This window comes from Camelus bactrianus, chromosome X (genome assembly GCF_048773025.1).
Source record: "Camelus bactrianus isolate YW-2024 breed Bactrian camel chromosome X, ASM4877302v1, whole genome shotgun sequence".
Lineage (NCBI taxonomy): Eukaryota > Metazoa > Chordata > Mammalia > Artiodactyla > Camelidae > Camelus > Camelus bactrianus.
Window position 1 is genome coordinate 74,961,499 of NC_133575.1, and position 18,775 is coordinate 74,980,273.

The 18,775-nt window shown below is 35.3% G+C and overlaps 1 protein-coding gene across 2 annotated transcripts in view; it reads left to right on the forward strand.

Annotated features, from left to right (window-relative positions):
• Positions 1 to 18,775, forward strand: part of FAM133A (family with sequence similarity 133 member A) — a 31,207-nt gene that overhangs the window by 10,888 nt on the left and 1,544 nt on the right. Inside the window, exons 1-2 of one of the 2 annotated variants that reach the window (XM_045513816.2) lie at positions 7,464 to 7,585; positions 9,284 to 9,370. The gene's annotated coding sequence lies outside the window, so the exon portion shown is untranslated. Of the gene's footprint in view, positions 1 to 7,463; positions 7,586 to 9,283; positions 9,371 to 18,775 lie in introns of those variants that run through there. The other variant, XM_074359212.1, reaches the window with a different exon arrangement.

An 18,775-nucleotide genomic window follows, 5' to 3' on the forward strand; every position in this document is an offset into this window, starting at 1 on the left:
AGATATTTTCTTGTATGTAACTTTCCATCCTCACAGAGGTCTAATAATAATGGGCCAAATTTACTGGTGCATAACTGCCATGCAGAAAATCACATTAGTACATTTTCAGAATTTAAAGAATTAGTGTTTTAGCAACCAACTTCTAAATAGGAGCACCTCACACAGTTTATTAATAGCTAGGAGGCTATGCAGTCTTTAGAAGAAAAATTCTGATTTAACAAGGATCTATATTTAATATTAAATTAAAATGTCTGTTTACTTAATCCTCTGTTTCATTAGTATTTTCCTTTGTAAGATGAGATTTCTAGAAAATAATTATCTGAAAACTGCCTTACAAATAATAGGCATTTAAAGGAAAAAATGTATCAAAATATCAAGGCATCTCCTTTCAATAAATTGTACTCTGGATATCATAAAAAAAAGCTACTCATAAAGTTTCAGTTAAGTAAGATGAATAAGCCCTAGAGATCTGTTGTACAACATTGTACATTTAGTCAACAATAATATATTGTACACTTAAAATTTAAGGGTTCTTAACCACAATAAAATAAAGTAGTTTTTTAAAAAAAGACTACTCTGAGAACCAGATTTTGTTTATTTGTTATCAGAGCTTTGCGATTTGAATTAAGCATCTACATGTCACATTGAATCTTCCTTTCTTGTAGGATATTAAAAAGAAAACAAATTCCCCAATTTCTTTATTATTTAAAAGATACTTTTCCTTGGGAAGTCAAGTTTTTTTAAACACACACACCAAAAAAAACAACAACAACAACAAAAAAAACCAGTTATTGAAGCATTTAAATGACTGGGAAAATGCCATGAACTAGGACTTGAGACCATACCTGCCTTGGTGACTGAGAACAAAAGAGCTGGTTCTCAGTATGTGCAAAAGATGCCCACAGTAAAGTGTCAAATAAAAAGACATGTTGCAAAACAATATCTGCAGTATGATCTCATCCATATAAAAGTACATATAAAAAGATGTATTTTGGGGGTGTGCATGTGTGTGTGTTTTCATGTTCATAGAAAAATGTCTGAAAAGATACACACCCAACTGATGTGATTAGATAGAAGGAAAAAGTTTAACTTTTTAATTTCTATTCTGAAGCATTTTTTGAATTTTTAAACAATGAGCAGGCATTATTTTTGTAACTCAAAAGGAAACAATTAAGGCAACAATGAGTAACATTGTTTGAACAAAATTGGTGTTGCTATTTAGTCAAGCAAGGTTTATATAGAGAGCTCGAGTGCTGTCCCAATTACTGCTTCTGCAAATGAGGAAATATCTTTTGCTTGAGCAGCACTCACATAGTCTGACCTGTACACAGTTCTTTCATTCAAATTGTTTCCTTTCCTCTTATTTCAAAACTCATATCATTTTTCCTATTGACTTGTGCAGCTATCTCTAATGGAGAAAATGACTCTTGCTTCTAGACACTTAGGTTGCCGGGAAAATGAAGATCACGAGTAGATCAACCGTTTTGTTGCAAAGTTTATTTTTAGTTTTGTGGAAAAACTTCAGCTAATTCTTACAAATAACTGTTTGGATTTTGTGATATCCTTTCTTTCCTGTGGTTCTGATGATTTGAAGAAATTGAAAGACCTAAAATATTGCTTGATCATAAAATCACAGGCAAATTGCATTTTTTTCTGTAAATGATGTAGATATAATTTAGCTGCTGATGATGTACATTTGCTTATAAGTTTATAATATGCTTACTAAGAGATTCTGTTTAATTCAGTAAAACACATATGCTTACTGGACTGAAATTTGAAATCACTGAACCGAAGTTATTATAAAATAGTAAAAATTAATGGGATGCACATTTCAGAGAGAGAGTTCTATGACAACTGATAAAGTACTCTAGTTACTGTTCCCTTCTATATTCTCCTGCATTCCAACCGTCATTTCACTATTTCAGACCACTGTCATTTTCCATCTGGATTATTTACCTCATCATTGTCATCTATCTGCCTACCTCAAGCTCTCTTGCTTCCCTTCCAGGCTATCCTCTGTTGTGAAATTAACCTTTCGAAAATGCCATTTTCATCATGCCATGCCCTTTTCGAAAATCTGCAGTGATTCCTCATTGAAAGGAAGAGTCGTGTAGGGAAATTAAAAAAACACGAGTTTTGAAGTCAGACAAACAAGAGTTTGAGTCTTGGTCATGCCATGTAGCCTCTGGTAAGTAATTTTATAGAAATTAGATTCCTGAGTCAAACGTTACCCACGTTTGCCTCTTGCTAGCTGTATGGCCTTGGGGAAGTTAACTTAATCACACTAACACACAGTCTCTTTGTCAGTGAAATGTGGAATAATATATAACTCCATCAATTAGGACATTTTAGTTGCAAGCAACATAAATCAACTCTGGCTATCTTAAAATTTAATTCATTGGAAAAATAACAAGATCTCACAGAATCTGTGGAAGGCTAGTGAGTCAGGGCTGGAAATAGGCAGGAATTGAAGTAGCTCTGGATACCAAGGAAGCAGAAAACACAAGGGCCTCATAACCAGAACAGTCTTATCATCATAACCAGAATAGGATGAAATAAACTGAAACTTCAGTCATTTTGCAATGTAATTGCTTGCCCCTTCACTACAATAGTGTGAGCCCTCTAGTTATGGTCCCACTGGACTCTTCTCGAAAGAAAATCTGAGGGCTATGAGACCGAGGAAATGGACATCCAGTATCCAACATACAACAATGCATGTAACCCACCAGTCACATAGTAGGTGCTCAGTGAATGGCTATTTTAGCAGAATAAAGTCTGGACAACTTAATCAGGCATTCATGGCCATTCACTTTCTGGCCTCAACCCAATTTTCAACCTTAATTTTCTCCCAAATTCTCTACGTAAACTTTGAATTCTCACCTCTGCCCTTCTCACTCAGTCCATCTTTCCTGCCTGAAATCTCAACCTCTCTCACATTTCAGTATCCAATTTATCTCTTCTAAGACTCATTTTAGCTCTTTTTCTGATCCATGACTCACTGATTTTGTTTCCTCATTTTCTCTTAATCATGGATTGCTTCTTGACATCTTTTTTGAATGATAGTCTTGTATTTTCTAACCCTTTACATGCCCAGCTTGTTTATAAATTCCTTCAGAAGAGAGAGCATGTATCATACATTTCTTCGGTTTCTTGATGGCACTTAACCCAGTGTTTTACATGTATTGGGTGCTCATAAACTTGTGATAAATGAATGCAAGAATGTGGGCTATTAATTTAAATCAACATTCATTTAATGACTATCTGCTTTGTTCTCAGCACTGTGCTGCCTGTTTTGAGAGTACAGAAAAAGTTAAACCTTGAAAGTTGCCTTTGATGTAGCTCACAGTCTAATTTAGGAGGCAAAAAATGAAAGCATGAAGCATCCCAGGAGCAGTTATGTTAATAAGTAAAAAAAATCATGTGAAAATGTCATATATTAGTACTAAGAGTGTGAGAAGATGTAAAAAGCAGGCATAACTAATAGCCTTGAGAAAATTGAGAAGGAAAACTTACTGAGATGGAGAAGAGTTAGTTATCAGGGAGTAGTCGGAAAGGTAACTGGATATGTAAGATTACAACTGGGAAAAGGCTTAGCAGTCAGGGCTTGTGATTCATTGTTGTGTAAGGAGTGTTATGTAAACGGAGAAATTATGAAAATTAGTACATACGGTAAGCCTAAAGAAAGCCATTGTAGGTGCCTTAAAGGAAGTCCATCAAATTCTTCCCTTTAAAATATCCCTGTGTTTTTTAAAACAGATATATTGAAATGTAATATACATACTATAAAATTCACTCTTATTAGTGTATAATTCAATGATTTTAGTAAATTAATTGAGTTGTGCAACCATCACCACAAATCAGTTTTAAAATTTTTCCGTCATCCCCAAAAGTTCTGTGGGACCCATTAGTGGTTAATTTCTTCTTCCATGCCTAGGCTTAAGCAACTACTCTTCTGTTTTCTTCCTCTGTAACTTTGCCTTTTCTGTATACTTCATATAAATGGAATCATATAATATGTGGTCCATTGCATCTATCTTCTGTCACTGAGCATAATGTTTTTAAGGTGCATCCATGTTGTAGCATGTATCAATAGCTTGTTTCTTTTAATTGATTAATAGTATTCCATTGTGTAAATATATCACATATTGTTCATCCATTTACTAGGCGATGGATGTTTGCATTTTTTCCAGCTTTTTTGCTATTACCGGTAATGCTACTATGAACAGTTATACACATGCCTCTGTATGGACATACATTTTTATTTCTTATGGTTAGATTCCTAGGAGTAAAACTGCTATTTATGGGAAATTTATATTTACTTTGTTAAGAAACTTCCAAAATAGTTTACAAAGTATCTGTACCATATTATATCCTCACCAACAATGCACAAGTGGTCTGTTTTCTCTGAATCCTCGACATTTGGTATCATTTGTCTTTTTTATTATAGCCATTCTAGTGGATATGTAGTAGTTTCTAATTGAGGTTCTGATTTACATTTCCCTAATGACTAATGACGCGTATCTTTTTATATCCTTTTAGCCACTCATATCTTCTTTGAGGAAATGTCTTTTCAAACTATTTGCCTATTTTTAATGGGGTTTTTTGCTTCCTAATAATTACTGAGTTGTAAGAGTTATTCAGATATTCTGTGTCTGAGCTTTTTGTTAGATCTATGATTTACAAATGCTTTCTTCTAGTCTGTGGCTTGCATTTATTGGTGACTTTTGAGGAGTCAAAGTTGATAAATTCAAATCAATCAATTTTTTCTTCTATGGATCATGGTTTCAATACTGTACCTAAGAACTCTCTGCCCTACTCAAGGTCATGAAATTTTATCCTATATTTTCTTCCAGAAATTATGTATTTTAGCTCTTAAATTTGGGTCTGTGATCCATCTTGAGTTAATTTTTTGTATATAGTATGAAGCAAGGGTCTAATTTCCTTCTTGTTTTAAAAAAAAAGTGTCCCAGCTCCTTTGTTGAAAAGACTAACCTCTCCCCTACTAAATTGTCTTCGTACCTTTGTGGGAAATCAATTGACCATAAATGTTAGACTTTATTTCTGAATTTTGAATTCTATTCTACTTATCTATATGCCTATCCTTGGGCCAATACCACACTGTCTGATTAATTGTGATTTTATCTTAAATTTTGAAATAGGAAAGTGTGAGTCCTCCCAATTTTGTTCCACATTTGCAAATTTGTTTTGACTATTCTGGTTCCTTGTATTTCCATATTAATTTTAAGATCAACTGGTCAATGTCAATTTCTGCAAAGAAGCCAGCTGGGATTTTAATAGGGGTTGCATTTAGTCTGTCCACCAATTTGGGGAGAATTACTATCTTGATAGTATTGAGTCTTCCAATCCAAGAGCATGAAATATCTGCCTAATTAGTTAGATGTTCTTTAATTTCTCTCAGCAGTGTTTTGTGGTTTTCAGTGTGTAAGTCCTCTGTACTGATTGAACTGGGGGGCTGGGGGGTATAGGAGCAGCTCTAGGTCCTAATGCCACCGATTCCTGCTCATTGTACCCCAAGGTCAGCGATGTTTCAAAAATAAACACTACTCAGATGGATTTATAGTTTTGTTCAATTTCCAAAGTGCTGAAATGGTTGCTTTTGTTAATTTTGTCCAGGCTTATAGTGCTTTTGGGAAAGATTTCCTGACCTCCTCACCTAGGCATAGGTGGAAGTTCTAGGCTATGAGAATTTGTGTTCCAAACACTTTTAACTTCAAAAGTCCAGTGACAGAATATCAATTGAGCTATGCCAATTCAGTCAAAACACATGTTAAACTATCACTTGTCTTGTAAAGACAAAACATATGGATTACTGAATAATTTTTTGTGTAGTATTGATTATGTGTTTAGAATTGTGATGAAACAGTGACTGAAATTGATTACATAATTTAATTCAAATAAACAGATATATTGAGTACTTCTTATGTGTTTGATACCACGGGAAATAATAGATGAATAAATCAGTACTGCTGCCCTAAAGAAATTCTCCATGTAATGTGAGAGTCCTCAAGTATATACTTCGAGTCTACAAGTATATTCTTCAAGTCTACAAGTCTTCAGAGTCTGAAGTGTAAGGTAGACAGCCAAACATGCATCCCTTTGGAGCCCCAGACTCATACAATCAGCTGCCTAGTCAGAATCTCTATTTGGGTGTCTAGCAGACATCTCTGAATTAACATGTACAAAAACAAATTTGCTCATCCACCCTTTACCACTTCTTTAATGATACAATAAATGGCACTTCTGGCTGCCGAGTTCCAGATAGTTATCTTTGATTTCTTTTTCTCCCTTACCCAGTCACCAAGTCCTCTTGGTTCTGCCTCCAAAATAGTATCTCATATCTGCCCATTTGTCTCCTACTTTAGTGCCAGCATCCTAATCCAGACTATCTCAGACCATCTTCATCTGCTGCCACTACCCAGTCCAAACTATCATACCTATACTACTGCCTAATTCATCACCCTGCATTCCTTTATAGACCACTAGTATCCTTTCTCCATATGTGGGGCAAAGTGACTTTTTAAAAGTGAAAATATGATCATGTCACTTCCCTGTTTAAAATGTTCAGTGATTCCACACCTGGTATACAGTATGGTACTCAGTTAAGGGTGTTATTCATGAGCCATGGCCTTCTAGCCCCATCCTAATCTGACTAACCATCATCTCTCATGTAGATTAACATTCCTTCTGTATCCAATCTTATCTCCTCTGTATTTTCCACATACTAGAGAGAATGATTTTTCTAAAATACAAATATGAGCATGTCTCTCTATTCAAAAATCTTCCCATAGTTTTTGGACAAAGTTCAAAATCTTTAATATTGCCTCTCAGGTCCTTCATGATCATGCTTCTGCCCATTTCTTCAGCATCATCCCACGCTGCCATCACCATTGATCGTTACCCTCCAGTCATGTTAGCCTATTGTTTCTTGAAGGAGCCAACATCATTCCTGTCTCAGTGCTTTCACATGTTTTTTTCTTCTGCTTTGAACTAGCCCTCATCCTGTTTATCTGGCTAGTGACTATTCATCTTTCAGGTCTTATTTTAAATCCTGCTTTCAAAGAGAGGTCTTCCTTGATCCCATTGACTAAGTACTAGATATGTGCTGTCATCAAACCCTATGCATTTTCTTTACAGCACTGTCACAGTTTTAATTATGTAGTTATTTTGTAGGTTTTTAAGAAACCTAGATGATTCTGATCTTGAGCGTTAGTGGTCTGTACCTTTAATAGCAGCGTTCTACAGAAAACTTTATATATTTAAATAAGCCTTTGGCTCTTAAAGTGATCGTTCACGGCTGGGCAAAATTTCACGGATTTCTGTCAGGTTTCTGTTAAATCAATGACATCATAACCAGTTTCAGACCTTTGATTGGTCAGAACTCTGTATGCAAATCACAGCCTGCACTGAGGAAGTGGGCGGCAACTTTGTAAGGATAACGGATTGGGGGCGGGGCTAAGGGAAGACAAAATGGCTGCCGGCTTCAACGGTGGCACGGTACTCTGAGGTGAAAAACAGAAAATAAACTCCTCTGAGGTCGTTCCCGTCCCGCAGGGGAAGGACATAGGTAAGGGGTGATGCCAAGGTGTAGCCTAGAATGTTTTACCCACCTCCGAAATCTTACTTTCTCCACACAGCTACCCCAAATGAAGCAGTCTGAGTGAAGCAGTCTGAGTAAAGCCGCGTACTTCCTACGGAAGTGCAACTTGAAGTCCCTAACTTTCTCTAACAACCAGATTGCTGCCCCTAAACTCCTCTTACATAGGAATTTTTGAGTTTCCTCTGGAAATAAGGAACTGTTTAACTGAGGATTTGCAGTTTGAAGAGGGTTCAGCGGATGGGGAAAATGAGAGCCGGAAATTGGTTGGTCGAAGGGTGGTATGGGCTATGGTTACAAACAGGAAGTGGCCGAGCTAGAGACTGACTATCAGACTCTGAAGTCTATATACCTCTTTGTTAGAGTTTTCTAACATTAGTGTGTGTAAGAGTCACTGAGGATCGGGTTTAAAATGTAAGTTCATGACCCCAGAAGTTACGATTTAGTAGGTCTTACGTGGAGTCCTGAAATCTGTATTTGTAACAAGTGTCCCATATAGCGCTGATGTAGATGGTCAGTGGACATACTTCGAGAAACATTTTCTCAGAGGAATAGTTCTCTAACCATTTGGTTTCAGGAATCCTTTAGACTATTAGAAATTACTGAGGACCCCAAAGAACATTTGTTTATGTGGTAAATAATATCTGGTAAATAACAGCTATTGATATTTATGGTATTAAAAACTAAAACTGAGAAAAATTTAAGCTATTGATTAATCCATTTGAACATACCAGTAATAAGACCATTAAATTTTAACTAGATAACGTTTTACAGAATGTAATTATATTTTCAAAATTAAAAATATTTAATGAACAGAGATGTATTATTTTACACTTTTAAATCTCTTTAGTGGCAACTTAATAACTCTCTTATCTGCTTCTACATTTAATCTGTTGTGATAGGTTGCTTTAGTTGAAGTATATTTAAAAAATCAGGCCTCACACAAATAAGATATCTGGAAAAAAGAGAACTTTGCAGACCTCCTGAAAGGATCTTGGAGAACCCCATAGGTCCTGGAACCACACTTTGAGTTACAGTCTTAGAGTAATATCTATTATTGCTGTCAGAAATGTTTATGTTGGTTAGTCTGCGTTGGTCATCAAAGTTTAGGGACACCAAGGAAGGTAGAAATTGTATTCCTTAGATTGTTTAGAGTTGTTAAATTATTTCATACAATTTACCCCAGTATTGCTCCTTTATTTATTAATTCACTTTGTAAATTTGAAAGCACTATAGAAATATAAAATAGGAGTCCAGATGTTGGGGCAGAATTTTGTTTAAAGAGGTTGGGTTTCAGACCAGATTCCTTTGAGGGTAGAGGAGTTTCAATAGGCAATGAGGAAGGAATACATTAGATGACCAATTATAGGTAGGAAAAGTATGAAAGCAGGGAATAATCTGTAGTTACTAAGATATTTACAATTGAATAAATAACTATAATGGCGAGAATGGGCTAATTATAACCTTTTAAAGAGGGTTATTACTTTGCCTGAATAAAAGAACCTTTTCTTCTGGTCAGTATACCTTTTCAAATTTGGTTACATTTTTGTTGTTGTTACTTAAAGTTTTAGTTCTTACTTACTAAGTTAAAACTTTAGTTAAAATTTACTGCCAACTTATGCAAAGGACTTTAACAAATATTATCTCATTTTTCATCTTTGGTCAAAGTGGAAGAACCTGAAAGGGAGACTGGAAAGCAGCAGCTGGGAAAGTGAGAGGAAAACTGAGCATTTGTAATCTTCGAAGCCATTTGAGGTAAGTGTTTCAAGGAGGAGGGAGTGATCCACTCTGTTAATTGATACCAAATGATTAAGTTAAGATAAAAATGAGAATTGATCATTAGATACAGTAACATGGAGGTCATTAGTGACCTGGGCAACAAAAGTTCCCATAGAGTGGTTGAAGTGAACACCCCATGGGTGTGGGTTCAAGAGAGAATGGGAGGAGAAGGGTTGAAAACTGTATAAATGTCACTTTCCAGGAGTTTTACTGAAAAAAAACAACAGAGAAATGGAGCGGTAGATAACAGGGGAAATGGGGTTAAGAAAGGTGGTTTTTATTGATTTTTAAATGAAATAACGTATTGGTATGCTAATGTTTTTGAGAGCTTTGGTGGTGACCACAGTACACATAGATCTTTTCCTTATAGAACCCATCATTTAGAGTGTGGAAATGGTATTAAACAAATGATTACACAAATAATTAGATCATTTTCATTGTGATGAATATTAAAAGAAAAAGCACAATATGAAAGTTACAGACCTCATGATGCTTCATTTGCAGTTTTTTCAGCTTGCATCTCCTAAAAATAAGGGCATTCTCTCCAATACTCTTAATATTGTAATATTTAAGTTATTTTTTTAAATTCCCTGATATCATCTACTACCTTCCAGTATGAGATATCCCTAAGTGTGCCCTCAGAATCATTTTAACAGCTTTATTGTAGTATAATTTTCACACTATGAAAGTTATTTAAGTGTAAGATTTAATGTTTTACTGCAAATTTATGAAAGTTGTGCACCCATCACCACAATGTAATTTTGGAACGTTTTTATCACTCCAGAAAGAAACCTCATATACCTTTTTTTTTTTTACTGAACTAGGATAAAACCAAAGTTCATGCATGGCGTTTAATCATGTCTCTTTAAATCTTCTTTTTTTCTAGAGCAGTCCTCATTGTTTTCCCATGTAATTTCTAGAAAAGGCCAGATATCTGTTTTATAGAATGTCCCACCTTCTGCAGTTAGCTGTGTTTCCTTATTACATCATTTAACTTGTTCCTCTATTTCCCCTACCCCCCAACCACCAGCCAGTATTTTCTTTTAAAGTCTTGATTAGATTCCTTCTGACATATTTGGAATAAAGCTCAAATTTGTTCATTATCTCCCTCCTTTTAACATGTAGACCACATGAATTCATGGACTTTATCTTCCTTGTTTAAATTAATACTTGCCTGGCTCATTGTAGGATCACAATAAACATTTGTTGAGTGCGTAAGTGAAATACATACATTGATATTATGTATTTTTGTCAAACATATTCAACCTTATTTTAAGATTATTTTTCCATTTTAAATTGTATGTTATGGCCAAAATAAAGTTATAGAACCATGATTTATTTTCTAAGCCAGTAATTCAGGCTGATAAAAACCAAGTTTTCTTCCATTTCAGCATGCTATAACATTTTAGATGTTTCTCTAAGTTTTAGGATATCAAATTTATTTTCAAGATGAGGAATTTCATCCTCAAACATTTTGGAATAGATAAGCCAAACAGATTACAAAGTTTTGCTAGAGCTGCTTATCAGAAGAGTTAAGGGATGGCACAAGTAATCTGTACACTCATATTCAGGGCCTGTGAGGGATTTAGGGTTAGAATTGACTTCTTCCATAGAGAAAAACAGTTATCTAGAGTTACTGAGTTTGAAGTAAATCAAGCAAATGTGCTGGAATCTTCAGGTTCCTGATTCAGGCAGTTATATAGGCCGATTATTTCAATGTCAGTCAAAAGGTGAAAAAGATTTAAGGGTATATAGGCCGATTATTTCAATGTCAGTCAAAAGGTGAAAAAGATTTAAGGGAGTCTGGGTAAAAACAACTGACTTCCTAGTGTGGAACTTTCCTGTATTCCTGAGTCTTGCATGACAACTGCTGCTGGCAATGATATAATAAATAGGTCAAAATAACTGATATGACATGTTGTTAAGTGTTAGGTTAGCAAATTCTGTGACTCAGAATATCTGCCATAGCAGTGGATAGAAAACATGGTAGTCTGAGCAACACTGAAGCCTTTACCCTTTAGGGATCTGCAATCCAGTGGGGGAAAAGGAAACTACAAGTGACACATTACACATCATATAAATAGCAGGAACATATACAGCCATGTGAAGGAACAGAGATAGGTAGTAAGTTATCTGGAGTATAAAAAGGAGAAACTCTTGATAGTTTATTGATTACCCAGGTTGATTTGGACAGTTTCCATTTGCTTTTTGCTGATTATGGTTAACACTTTTCCTTAAGCATCCCTGTACTTGCAGGTGTGAAGAGAGAAGGGAAAACTTAAATCAGGTAATCAGGTTGGGTAAGGAAAAAAGTTGAAAATAATAAGTTAAACGGTGTTTTTGAGTCTTCTGTACATTTCCATTTTCCCAGGTTCTCCTCATTATTGTAAACGTTAGTTATATCCAGCCACATAGTAATGCAGAAAAATACATTGACTGGTTTAAGCTAGACTCCCATCTCCTCTCCCACTCCAAGAGAGATTTATGCTTCATGTATCTGAAAATTTGAGATTGATCTGATAAATATGTAGAACACCTGCTTCAAGTAGTCCCAATTTATATAAACTGATAATATTAACCAATGTAAGTTATATTTTCTTTGAGCTTTTTTTTTTTTATAATTTTACATTTTTAGCAGGGGAGGTAATTAGGTTTGTTTATCTTTAATGGAGGCACTGGGGATTGAACCCAGGACCTTGTGCATGCTAGGCACACACTCTACCTCTGAGCTATACCCTCCCTCTTAAATTATATTAACATTAGACATTTTTCTACCCTTTCAGGAGAGCATTTGCCATGTGACCTTCTGAACTTAAGGGATAGGTGTACAGCTACAATAACCATCATATTTTCATTAGAGTCCTCAGCTAGAATTTGCAGCTACTTTTCATGCTACAATGGCATTCTTTAACAATGCTGGCTTTAAATCAGGCTGCTAGGGGTCCAATCTTGGCTCTACTACTGTGAGACCTTGGAAAAATTACTTAACCTTTCTGAGATTGAGTTTGCTCATCTGTCAAGTGGGGAAAATAATAGTACCTACTTCATGAAGTAGTGAGAATTAATTGAGATAATCAAGGTAAACCACTTGGAATAGTACCTATTTGTGGTGAATACTGAATAGTTGTAATCATTTTCACATGACTGATGGAATATCAAGTCTTTACATTTATATAGACTTTAACAATGTTCAAATTATGGCCAACGAATACATCAGACAAACCCAAAATGAAGAACATTCTAAAAAATCAATACTAAATCAGTATTCCTCAAAACCAAGGAAGTTCTAAGAAACTGCCACAGTCTAGAGGAGCCTGGGAGACATAATGACTAAATGTGATGTGGTGTCCTGGATGGAATCCTGGAACAGAAAAAGGACAGTAGGTTAAAAACTAAGGGAATTCAAATGAAGAATGGACTTTAGTTAATATGAATGTGTTAGTATTGGCTTATTAGTTGTGGCAAATGTACAAATGTACGTATTAATGTAAGATATTATCATTAAGAAAACTGGATATAAAAGATACTCTAGTATACTTGCAACTTTTCTATAAATCTAAAGATTTTAGAAAGTTTATATTTTTTTAATTTCGATTCAATTAAATGATAACAATGATTTGTTTTTCTGAGTATAAAATCCAAAATGTATTACTCTATTAAGATAAATAAGGGTGAAGCACTCATTTCTTTAGAATAAACACCTAGCTAAAATTCATACTTGGTGCTTCTACCCTCTCATAACCATTCTTTTTTATTTTATCTCTTACATCTGCAATATTTTGTTGCTGCTGTAAGCTTTCTGGTGTCATCCTTAAGATGGTAGAGACTGATCCCTTGTCATTTGACAATTCTGTAGACGGGAAAAGAGGAGGCAGTCTTTCAAATTCTACACCTTTTTCCTCAGATGAGAAATGCTCCATGACACAACTACGCTAGAGGGAATTCACCTGAGGTGAATGCTTTTAACACAGCACAGCTTTCTATCATCTTGATCCCAGTCAAAATAAGAGTGATAACTTCTCCTTCAAGACAGTCATGTTAACAACTGGAATAGAATGTGTAGTTGCTTGAGTTTAATTTAGAGAAAGGATATCATATTATGTACACTTGCAAAAGCTCGATATTTTCAGGAAATTGTCAAGTATAATTAAATGTCTCCAGAAACCGTCTTTGTCTCTTATTCAGCCTGTGAATTATATTATGCTGTGGCTTTTTTTCTATGTTATTATTCAATGTGAAATGGCAGAAACATAGTGTGATAATTAAAGGTATTGTTAGTATATATGTGCAGGTTATTATTATTATTATTTTATAAATTAGTAGATGCATTGCTGTCTTTAAGCCTTTAAGTAGCTTTATAAGAGTCATTTATTTCGGTATCGTGGTACTTAAACTTACATTAGCTAGTGGGAACAAAGAACATTGTTTTGTATAGGGGCCTCATCTGATTGTCCAGACCTTTTCAGAAGAGTTGGATGTTTCATATTAAGTCTCAGTGCAATTGCCAACTATTTTAAAGAGTTTTCCAGTGCATGTGTCTGTGAGACACAGTGTGATGCTTACAGCTAGACATAGCACTAAAAATTCAGTGAAATGATTTGTAAAATAGGGTATGTCTTCAAAGTAACTAGCCTTGGTAATAGTTACAATTGAAATTACACTGTGAAACATTAAAATATGCTTTTAATTAACTTAAATTCATATTGACTTTTACCTGAGCATATTCAATGAAAAAAATGGTATAGATACAATCACTTTCAAGAAGTTAATATTATGACTGGTCTACAACAGTGTAATAATGTGAATATTTGCATTGTATTTGGATTTTCCTTTTCACCTCAGGGCCTTAAGCATCTGGTATTCTTTTTTCTTGGAACATTCAATTGACTTTGGCTCTTTTATTACTCCTATACTGTTTAACCCTTTCATCTGGCTATCTCTGATTTATCCATCAGGTCTCAGATCACATGTTAGTTACATGTCAGTATCTCAGAGTTGACCTTCCATTCTAAATGAGGTCACTCATTATACTTTTCATAGCATCCTATAATTTTCCTTTATCATTCTAATCACAGTTGTAATTGTATACTCATTTGTTTGATATTTGTTTAATGACTAGACCTTTACTAGACCATAATCTCCATGGCATGTAACATAATGTCTGGTATAAGTAATCAAAAGGGAGTTGTAAGAATGAAAGAACAAATAACTGTTATAACACCCAGATTACCATAGGGCTGTTAGAGTCTGTATCTAATCTTTATACAAAATTAACATACTTCATACAAATAGAGATATAGAGAATCAAGTTTCTCTTCTAAAATAGAAACAGAAGTTAAACCATAATACTTTTTAAACAAAGAGCCTTGAGCAAGAAACCTTGTAGCGGTTACTTTTTCTTTTTTCTCAGTGTGCTTTATCTTCTGAGGACAGAGCACACAGATTCTGCAGTTCTGAGGGCCTCCCACAACTCTTGTCTGCTGTCAGCATTCTCCCCCATTCCCCTCTGCAGTTATTCCAAATTTTAATTATTGGTCTCAAAACTTCTATGCTACCTCAACCTGCCTTATTCTTAGCAGATGACCTTGGCACCTACCATTGAATGAAAATTCAGGCTATTATGTGAGAAACACTTCAACTTTCACCCTTTCATCTCCCTCCCATTAAAAGAAAAAAACAACCCTACACCCATATTCTTTCTTTATTCTTTGCCTCTGCTCTTTCAAGAAGAGGCATCTTCTAACTGTGACTTTGATTCCTGTTTCTTCTGTAGTTTGCCACAAAGAATTATTCCCTTTCTTTCCTATCTTCTTTAAACTCTTTCTATTTATACTTTGTCACCCTATAAACATGTTCAAGTTTCTTCTATGATAAAAACAAACAACACCAAAAAACAATTTTCCTTAATTTTTCATCCCTTATTTTAGTTACCTTCCTATCTCTTTACTTTCCTTATCAAATGAGTCTATGTACCTTATATCTCTAATTTCTCACCTCCCATTTGGTTTTTAATCCACTGTCATCTGGCTTCTACCCTCACTAATTAATTGAAATTGCGTTAGCAAAAGTAACTAATGATTTCTTCATAACCAAATATAATGGACATTTTCTGATTTTATCTTACTTGACTTATCTGCTGCATTTAATACTGTCCATGACATCTTTTTTCTGGATTTTTTTTAAAGGTAAAGATAATACCTGCTCATTGTAAAAAAAATGTGAATAGTATAGAAAAATCTACAAAAGGAAATAATGCCTCCCCACATGCAGTGATAACTTATGTTTACATCTGGCGAACTTTTCACTCAACAGTATGTTGTGGACATACTATCCCGTTGTATACATGTACTATAATTCATATAACCTGTTTATTATTGATGGACATTTAGGGTTTTTTTCCCCCAGATTTTAATGTTTAAATATTGCTCAAATGAAATTCATGAACATAGGCCTTTGGCAATTATTATCCTCACCTTGAAAGTTTATTCTCCCTGCTGTGTTTCTGTGACTCTTCCTTTTTTTTTTTTTTTTCTCCTGATGCTGGTCTAGCTCTTACCACTCTGGCTAATTTTCTGAAGTGTTCTTTGTAGGCTTTACTTTCTCTGCCAACCCCTGTGTGTTGTTATTAAATTGGATCCAGCGCTCAAATCTTTTTTCGTTTGAAATCCTCCCCAAGGTAATTTAATTTTCTCTCGTAGCCTTAGCCATCACTCAGCAACTGCCAATCCCATATCTCTAACTCAGGTTACATTCCAGAATGCTAACACCTATGCATCCAATTTCCTACATGTAGATTCATTCAGATGTTTCACAGGCACCTCAAACTTTATGAAACCAGCACTGAACCTAGACGTTTTCTCAAAGTCTATGCCATTTCCTATGTTACCCATTCATTGCCATCACCCTTTTATCTAGTCTCACAAGCCAGAACTTTGCCCTAGATTCCTTTCTCTTCCTCACCCTTTGTATCCAATTCATCATTAATTTCAGTAGACTCTCCTTAGCATGTCTCATATATTTCCCGCTCTTTTCATTCATAATGCCAGTGTTTTTAGTTGAGACTCTTTCATTTCTTGTCTGTGTGAATACTTAAATGAATCTCATTGTCCTCAGTCTTACCTGCCTCCAATTCATCTTTCATGCTGTAAGAAATTGTCTCTTAAACACTCAAATGTGACCATATCAATCTCCTGCTTAAAATAGTCAATATTTCCCCCATCAGCTTCATTCTAAGTCCCAGAGACTAAATTCCAACCTCAGCATCACATCCAAATCCTTTGTGAGCTGATCTTTACCTGTCTTTCCAGATGATGTCAGGACTAGGTCTCAAGGAACTGAAATTAGAATGGATTATGCTATTCTAAGTGTGTAGTGGCAGAAACAACCAGCCGGTTGAACATGAACTAAAATCCTTAAGGGCTTTTGATGGTCAAGTCTGGGAAACAATGATATTTGACAGCTCTTTGGAGTAGTGGTAAGAATGAAAATGACAGAAAGCCCTAAGAGGAGCTGGACAGAACTGAAGAGGAAGAGAATAAGGTAAAGAACACAGTAAATCAAATGCAGGAAACTATCACCAAGAATCTCTGTGAAGTCTGTGACATTGAGCTTTTGATGGGTAGGTATGTTAGGTTGACTTAAAGGGTCATAGTCAAGATGGAGATTAAGAGAAAAATCTGTGATATGTCTGATTATCTTTCTCTTCAGATTTTGTTAGATTCCTATCAACTATAGAACAGATTCCAAGATCTTAAAATGACCTAAGAGGGCCTCTGTGATCAGGCTGTTTATTCCTATGCAGCCTCCCTCCTGCCACTGCCCTCTCGCACTTTAGGCTCCATCAACACTATATACGTGGTGCTCTTTCAGATCTCTCTGTTTTTTCACATATTCTTTCCTCTGCCCAGAATGTCCTTCATTTCCTTGTTTCCTGAGAAAACTCCTCTTTATCCTTCAAAATCCTGTACAGACATCACCAACTCCAAGAGGCTTCTCTGAATTCCCCTCTCTCACAGAGTTACCCATCCATCAATCCATTCATTTGTTTGTTTATTATTGGGCAAATATTTATTGAGTTCTTAGTGTGGGCCAGATGCCATGTTGGATACTGGAATACCATGGTGATAAGACAGATCAAACATGGTCTTACTCTTCTTGGCCTTATATTTTTCCATGGGTATACACACACACACATACATACACACCCTCACACATGCACTCACACACACAAATACATTCAAATAATCAGACGAATAAGATAATCATCAATTTTCTAAGTGCCATGAATTAAAGAAGCAGGGAACTGTAATACAGAATAATGAGTATGAGGGATTGATACAGAGGCAACATAATTTAATATAAGGTTGAGCCATGTGAAATTGCTGGCATTTGACTATTTTTGTCCTGTATAATTAGTGATTTTATATAATTCAATCTAACAGTTGTCTTTCTGAGGAATTGACATTTAAATTGAGACCTGAAGATGAGGTGGAATGGCCATGGTGGCTAGGCTTGGAGCTTAGCATGTTCCAGAAACCAAGAGAAGATTGGAAAAGATAGACTTGAGAAAAGGATTGAGTAGCTCTATGTGAAAGTAAGAGAGATAACAGGACAGATCATATAAAACCTTTATAGGAGTCTGGATTTGATTCTCATTAAAATGTAAAACCACTAGGGTATTTTAAGATCCTTCCAATTGCAGCATGGAACTGGAATGGAAGAGAGTAAGGGTAAAAATAGGGCTATCAATTAAGAGGTTGCTGTAAGGAGGCAATATAGTGTTGTGTTAGGTGTGCAGGATTTGGCATCAGGGTGCTTCGATTTAAATCCAGGTTTTGCCATTTGCCATTTATTAGCTGTTACTCTGTGCAAGTTACTCAAATTGTCTAAGCCTCAGTTTCTTCAGCTGCGAAATGGGAATAACAATAGGATCAACCTTATAGGGCTATTCTAGAGACTGAGTGAGATAATCCATTGCACAACTAAGCAGTCCCTGGTGGGTAGTAAACACTTAATAGATACTAGATATAAGTAGTCTAAGCAAGAGATGATAGGACATGGACTGTGTTGACAATATATTTGGAGAGACATGAACAGACATGAGACCTACTGTGGGATTTTAACAGCAGGATTTAATAATAGAATGAATGTGAGAGTTGAGGGAGGAGGATTTTTCAGGGATGACTCTGGACTTTTGTCAGAGTGGAGGAGATTGGGTTGTACTTTCCTAAGATGGAGAAGGTCTGCCTGGTACAGAATTTAGCTATAGAAATTTCTCTCTCTCTCTTTATAACCTGTAAGGCAGAATGAAAGAAAGAAAAAAGGATAAGTATCATACAGTATAAAAGGAAATCGTTATTAAAACATTTAGATAACAGAACC